Source organism: Furipterus horrens, unplaced genomic scaffold (assembly GCF_987537825.1).
Source record: "Furipterus horrens unplaced genomic scaffold, mFurHor1.1.pri manual_scaffold_5, whole genome shotgun sequence".
Classification (NCBI taxonomy): Eukaryota; Metazoa; Chordata; class Mammalia; order Chiroptera; family Furipteridae; genus Furipterus; species Furipterus horrens.
In genome coordinates this window covers 77,517,846-77,525,572 of record NW_028327175.1, presented here as the reverse complement: position 1 = coordinate 77,525,572, position 7,727 = coordinate 77,517,846, and positions in this window count along the sequence as shown.

Genomic DNA, 7,727 nt, shown 5'->3' with positions numbered 1-7,727 from the left:
TTGTGGGTTGTCTTCTCCTCTCTCTGTTTTCACATCATCTTTCCTTATGGGTGTCAGTGTCCAAATCTCTCCCAGTAAGGACATCAGTCGCATGAACTAGGGCTTCCCCTAATGACCTCATTCTAACTAATGACCCCTTTAAGAGCCCTGTATCCCAGAACGGTCATGTTCTGAGAGAGTGGGGGTTAGGACTCAAACATTTGAATTTGGGCGTCCCCACAATTCAGCCCATCACAGTGGGAAAGAAGAGTACAGAAATATTTAATGTTACTTGGATTTCAGGGTTATTGAGAGTCCACGAATCTCTAAAGTATGGGTCTTAATTATCAGGCAAGAAACACGATGAGTTTATGTAGTGACATTGGTCTTCTAGCAGGCAGAATGCTAACCTGGTAGGACTTACCTCCACACACACCCGCGTGCGCACACACACACACACACACACACACGAATAAAACAATGCAAGCTGAGTTAGCAAGTGTGTAGGGAGTAGAGATTCTAAAACAGATATGGGAAAGAGATCCTTTAGAGCCTTGCATATCGAATGGTAACAAAAATTAGATATTATTTTTAATCAGGTATGGGTATTTTAATTAAGGTTACATGTAAACTAGCACTCACCCATCCTGACATTTCAGCATAATGTAGTATTAAATATGTGCTATTTCATGGGAGTCGACAACGTAGTTTCCCTATTGTTTTCAAGTCTTGACATGTAGGGAGATTCCAAAAATGATTATAAAAGATTATATAATAATTCCTGAGTAGTCAGAACAGACCAAAACCTGTTTCTTTGAAGCTATTATAAAAAACAAAAGTAGATAAAGAATCACATATTACTAGAAGGCAGATGAGATCAGAAGCTCTGTAAATAGCTTTTGGCTTTTAATGCCATTATTTCCTCCTTTGAAGCAGAAGTTGTGATTGAACTAGGGATCTGAATTTTTTTTCATCTTGACTTAGCAAAAATGACATAGGGGATGGTCAATGGGTGGTTAAATTCTAGAGATGGAAGATAGCCTAGGGATCGATCCTGATGATTTTTACAGATCAGATCTATGTCTGTCTGATCTGATTAATTCTGGGTACAGGGATTAAGGCCCTGTATGGGGAATGAAAGTGTGCAAGGGAGCTACCCAAGCCTCTTCTTCCATGGAAAGTGACCTGGCCTTTTAAATCGTCACTCTGGATTAAGTATGCCAGACCAGATCTGTTATGAGCTGGATCTACTTCTGCCATAATGGTCACATTCAGAGGAGGGTAAAGGAGGGAAACAGGAACACCAGAGAGTTCTACTCAGTTGCTTCTACCAAAGGTTCTCAAAAAAACTGGCATGTTACATATTCAGATTTAAAATGTTCTTGAAAAAGCATACATTTCTGATGCTGCCCATTTTGCTTCAGTTAGTTCTGGATAAAAATTACATTACACTGAAGTGTTTTTAGCAGGGTCTTAGGATGGCCTATATTAATCTGCTTGCTGTGCTTTAGAAGTCACATTTTTGGAGTTACATTTAAAATAGGGTGAGTTTACTTTAGCACCAATGGAGATTGCTGTCTAGTGTTTTCTTTCTAAGCAGAATTTTCTGGAGCTATTATAAAGGGCAGTGCTCACTAATACGCTTAAGTCTAGAAATCGCTGTTTCATTAATGGGTAGAAACAGACCAGCTTATCCCTTTTCTCAGAAAGTATTAGTGGTTTCCCGTGGGAGTAAAGAAGTAGGAGAAAACCCTTCCTACACTCTTCCCAGCCCCTTACGTTATTTTCTGTGGTCTAAAGAGAGATGGGTACTGCTCTCCTTCCCCAGATTACCACTTCCTCTCTCATAGTCCCACCCACGGGGACTAGTTCTCACTTGTACTGTTTTTATTGTGAATTTCACTTATTTCTATCATCCTACCAAATGACTCAAAAAAGTAGATGTATATGTATTCTTAGAGGTGTCATCTCACTTGTTTTTAAATTATAACACCAAGTGGAATTTTAATCACCCTTCCTAGACCAGTGAAATAAAAAGTTTGGGTACAAACCAAGAGTTATAGTTGCTGTTACTTATTAAATAATAGTTCATTATCTTGTAGATTAGGGAGTAGAATAATCTAAAGCCTCTCTGCTGTCAGTTTTATCCATGACATGAGTACATTAGTTGAGGGTGTACCTTTAAATTCTTAAGAATCTTCGCTCAAGGGAGGGTCTGGGCTCTTTGTGTGTGTGCTCTATCAGTTCTTGGTAGAAGGATGGATTTCCTAGACTCTTGTATTGATATTTTAGGGCCTTTTTTCCTTTTCTTTTTCTTTCTCTTTTTAAAAAAGCAAGTTAGACGCATGCTAGAGTGAGTGGCTGTGTTAGGCTATGCACTTTGAGAGGATAATTGGTAGGATTTGGAAAGGATTTTTAATGAAAGCCTTAGGGAAAGTGTCTGCTTATTTTTTGGAGCAGATACTAAATGAATTAGCCAGAAAGTGGTTGGAAATAGGCATTTATTTCTCTGGGTATTTATGTGAGGGCAGAGGGCTGAAAATAAAATATTTACAGGCATGTTGATTGATCTGGGCGCCAACTGGAGAGTGTAGCTAAAGACAGACTGTTTTTGATAAGTAGTAACCATCCTCAAGATGATAAAAACATGCAGCAGAGAGAACATACTTCTTTCCTTTTTGTAGGGCCAATCAATTCCACTTTATATTCTAACCAATTAAGCCATTCAGAGAGAGGATTCCAAAGAGATATGCAAATACATTTTCAAAAAGAGAAAGACAATCAGTTTAGGAGCAAGTACTTTTAATGTCTTCACTGGTCAGGAGATCAGGGATGTAACCCTAAATCAAGTAGATTATCAGTTAGTATTGCTACCCATATAAAATAGTTTAACCTGGTCAAGAACCACTTTTCAGAGGGATGAGGAAAAAAACATAAATAATGACGCAGAGAGGCTTTTGACAGATAGGTGAAGCTAGTGAATTCCATCAGAAGTAGATTAATAATTTATTGGACTCAAGGTATATTTGTCATTTCTTGTTCTCAAATGAGCTAAGGACCCACAACGTTGCTTGGAATGTGAGAAGAATTGATTGACATCTAACATGTCAAACCAGTCTTAATATTCCAATAAAAAGATGTTTTAGGCATATAAAAAGTGCAGATAAAAATGGGACCATGAAGAGGGCTGGATCACACAGCCAAAGCCCTGGAGAACACCAGGAAAATAAAGGAGTGAGTGCAGGTTACTGCAAGGCAACCTGACAGCCAAGGAAGGAGCCTTGGGGTGGACTGGGTGATGCTATTCCTCACCTGAGGCCCTGGGGAATGGTTAAGGTCCGGGCTTGGAACCGTAAGTCTCTTAAGTATGATGCAAGGTTAGTAAATGATGGACCAAAATCTGGGCAATCTGAATATTTGAAGGATAGGTGTGGGGGACCCTGCAGAAGAAGAACAAACTTTAGAGATACTACACTGATTTTTGGCAAAAAGGGGTGACCAGACAGCCAAAACCTGGCAATGAAATAAAGAAACCAATCTACCAAACCTAATAGCTGTGCAACCTCTGTGTGTGTCCGGCAGGGCTGTGAATCAGGAGATGGTCCGGATGCAGTCTCCCTGTAGCTGGACGCAGCCGTACCCCACAGGTAGCTAAGCAGGAAGTGCAGAGCAGGGCGTGGAAATTGCAGCCCTCACTGACTTGCTGCTTCCTTAGAATCAGAGGCATGGCCATGTTGCTAGCATTCTTGAAATGGGAAATTTGTTAGGATTACATTTGTTAAGTCTTGTCAGTTTTTACCTGTAGTGAAAAATTGTTGAACAGATAAAGGTATCATTTGCTTATTTCAGGAAAAAGCAATATGGGATAAGCAGGCTGAGGGTGTGTCTGCACTGGCCTTTAGGGAGAATCAGGGGACAGAAGTGTCTATAAGTAGTGATGCTTGCTGTGGGGGTGAGGCATTTGACCCTAGAAGAACACTTGGCAACATCCGGAGATATTTTTGATTGTTAGGACTGCAGGAGAGCATGCTAGTGACCTAGTAGGGAGGCCAGGGACACCACTAGTAATTCTACAATGCACAGGAACCCCCATCCCCATCCCCACCCCCACAGAAAATTATTGGGCTGAATGTGACTATAGTGCAGAAGTAAGAATCCCTGGTTTAGAGCAAGTAGATGGTTTAGCTGAAAACAAGGAAAGAGAATGGGTCTTACCACCAGGCCTGGTGCAAGAAAGGGGTGGAGGCCTTGTGGGTGAGCAGCTCTTAGAAAGCAAATAATGTCCTCAGGGTGGGTGTCGGGTAGGGCACAATGGAGTAGGGAGTATTTGGAGAACCGTCCTTCATTCCTTAACAAATCTATCTAGAAGAGAAACCAACATCTGTTACTTTAGAGGTGGAGTTAATTTTCTCTCTGTTCTTTTTCTGGAGGAATCTCTGGACTGAGCCTATGTAGTGAACATTCATTCATGCCTTCCGTGTTGCTCTGCCTAGCATCATTTAATAGTCCTTGTTTCTCTTATTTCTCCCTGACTATTGACAGTGTTGCCTACACTTTTTTTTCTTTAAAATTCTGTTTTTCCTTTAATTATGTACACTGTTCTGGCTTCTCTTTTTTATCCCCAAATCCTTCTCTTGCTTCTCTTCTAGCTCAGTGTCTACTCCTGGCCTTCACAGCTATGTCCTCTGTCCTTCTTTCTTTAATATATTTTGCTGATGATGTCACCTCTTCATATTCCATTAACTCACTGTGGATGATTCTATTATCTTATGTCATCAGGCCTCTTTCCTCTCTTAAGTTATAGCCCAATTAGTGCCAACCTACTGGACAATCCTACTTTACTTCCATGCCGATTTCCAAATATTTGAGTACAGAGCTGATCATATATATATCTCTTCATCTAGGAGGTTGCATGATGCCTTTTAGATGCCTCAGGGCAAAAGTCCTCTGACCTATCTCTGATTCATTTCTTTGATATCTTCTGAATCAGTTTTGCCTCAAGACTGGATTTCTGCTCCAGCAGGAAAATTTATTTTTCCCCAGTGAGTGAACAACCACTGCTCACCATGCTAGTTATTCTCCAACATTCCACCTCTCATTTCACCCATACAAGTATATCAGAGACGAATTTCCACTTGAATTAGCTTGGATTTCGCCGTCTCCCATAAACATTCCAAACTCATAACTCTTAAAAGTTTATTCTTTTCCCTTCCACTTAAACCTTGCTATGCTACCTCTCCTCTATAATATTGATAATTAGGCAAGAGTGTCTACTTCCTTGGGTCAAAGAGTAGAAGCTATGGAGAGTTCTGGCTCTGAGGTAGAGAGAGGCCAGTGAGCAAAATCACATGATGCTGGCAGCTGCCACACTGTAAGCTTGGTTCTGGCATAATTAATGCCTCTTCTGTTTAAACCTTCCTGCTTCATATGGCAATTACCACCCTGCAGAGCAGGAGCAGTGGGGTCTTCAGAGCTTGTCATAAGAGGAAAAGGAAAGGATATGAGATGGAGAGGAGTAGAAGGAAACTAAACCTACTTTCAGGGTTTCCTTGTTCTAGCTATCACGCACATAATTTAATAAGGCTGATGTGCTTTACTTTAATTACAGTTTTGAAAATTTGCATGAAATGAATTTCTGCAAATAAAGTGCTATTTCAAACTTAGTGTTTAAATTTTGCTCTGGTAAATTCAATTAGGATGCAAATAGTGCATAAAAAATAATCACACTTCATTTTATAGATGCTATGCCTTTTAATATCAGGTTTGTTTGCACTTATTCCAAATTTGATTTCATAACCACAAGTACAAAAAAAAATAATTTCTATTCTGCCACTGGTCAATAGCTATGTTAAAACTGCTTTCCTGAAGCTGGTCCAATGAGAATTTAATAATCTGATCTTTCTTCTGTTTGCTTTTCTTAGGGGTGAAAGCCAGAATGAGCACTCTAGGCTAAAATAGTGCTCTGAAGCCCAAATCAGGCACACTGCACGAAATCCTTAGCGGGTTTTCACTTTTTTTTGTGTGGTTGGATTTCATTCTTTAATGCCAGCTAACTGCTTTTCTACTCAGGAAAATAAAATTATTGGAGATTATTTTCTGAGTTATTTATGTTTACTTATATTTCTAAAGGTAAATAAGGGACATTAGTGAGGACATTGAGAAAAATGTGGTATTGTGTTTAGGCTACAATAGGTAGGCATTTATCTCAATGTTTGATTAATTTATAAAGGGGATATGAACAGAGTCAGAAATTCACATAATTTAAAAACATGTGTAATTTGTTTTTGCTAGCATTTTAACTGAATTTCCTGAAGTATTACTTAATGGGAGAAAAATCAAGCTAAAACTTATTAGTCATTGACAGCATTGGCTATTTCTTAGAGTTGGCAGAAAAGTTCAGTAGATATCTAAAACACCCATAGTAATCCAGTTTAATTAAAATGGTTACTTTAAAGAACTTCAGACTAGATCCCATTGTTTCTGTGGGTTGATATTTGGGGGGGGAGGCCCACGACATTTCGCCAACAACTTAAAAATCAGAGGATTATTTTGGGTTTGATTTGTTTGTTTTCTATTTCTGTGGCACACTGCTGTTAGAGATAACATTTTATCCATCTCAAAAAGTGCTATTTATAAGGTAGATGAAATTCTATTACCACCAATTTATAGAAGCATGAATTTCATAATGGCAAAAGCAGAGCTGAATGCAGTCAGCAGGAAGCCCTGTTCCTGATTGTTTCGTCTTACAGAAATGTCACCAAAGTATAATTTTGCTATTTTGCTTAGAAATGATATGGTGTGCCGCCTAGATCAAGTCCAAGAGTGCAACATCAAGGCTTAAAATAAACCACCAGTGCCCAGGGAACAAGTGAGAAGGAAATTCCACATTCCATTCTAAATCATCAGGATTTGTTTGTTCTTGTATTTTTAAATTAATATGATACTAGTTAACCTTCAGTTGCATAAGAAATATCAGTTTTTCACAGGGGAATTTATTTTCTAATGTGAAAAATTCAACCCTTAGTTTCAGAACTGTCTTCTTCAGGTCCCCATGAAAACATCTATGGGTAATCGTTTGCCAAGTACTGACAGCTCTCCACATTTCTCTCCCACACCTTCCATTCTGCCTTATGAAATCCAAAATAATCTTTAAAATTTCAATCAGGTCATATCATCCTGTTTGAAAATCCTTCAGTGGGTTTTGGTCCCCATTCAAGTTGAAATAAGATCCCCACTCCACACTGTGACCTGTGGTGCCACACGCCAGCAGTCCTCATTCGCTTCGGTCTCAGGGTCACTTTATGCTCTTAATTATCAGTGAGGCTCCTCTAAAGACTTCTTTTTATTGAGTTAGAGCTGTTACATTTATTAAAACAGGAAATTTAAAAATATTAATTTATTTTAAAACAACAATAATACATAACACATACGACATTTTAAATGAAAAATTACTATATTTTTTCAAAACAAAATCTTTTCAAAAGAATGGCATTGCTTTGGATTTTTAAAATGTTTGGCTTAATAAAAGGTAGCAGGATTCTCATATGTACTTTTTCATTTAATTTATTGCCATAGCACGTATCCTTTACTTCGAATGCTTAGGTCCACTTTGCTCTAGTCTCTGTAGAGAGATCTTCATTTTCCACCCTCTGTGCATCTCCTCTATCCCATTACTGTGTTTCACTTTCTCCATAGCATTTTAAATCATGCACAATTATATTATCCATGTCTGTGTTTATTATCCATCT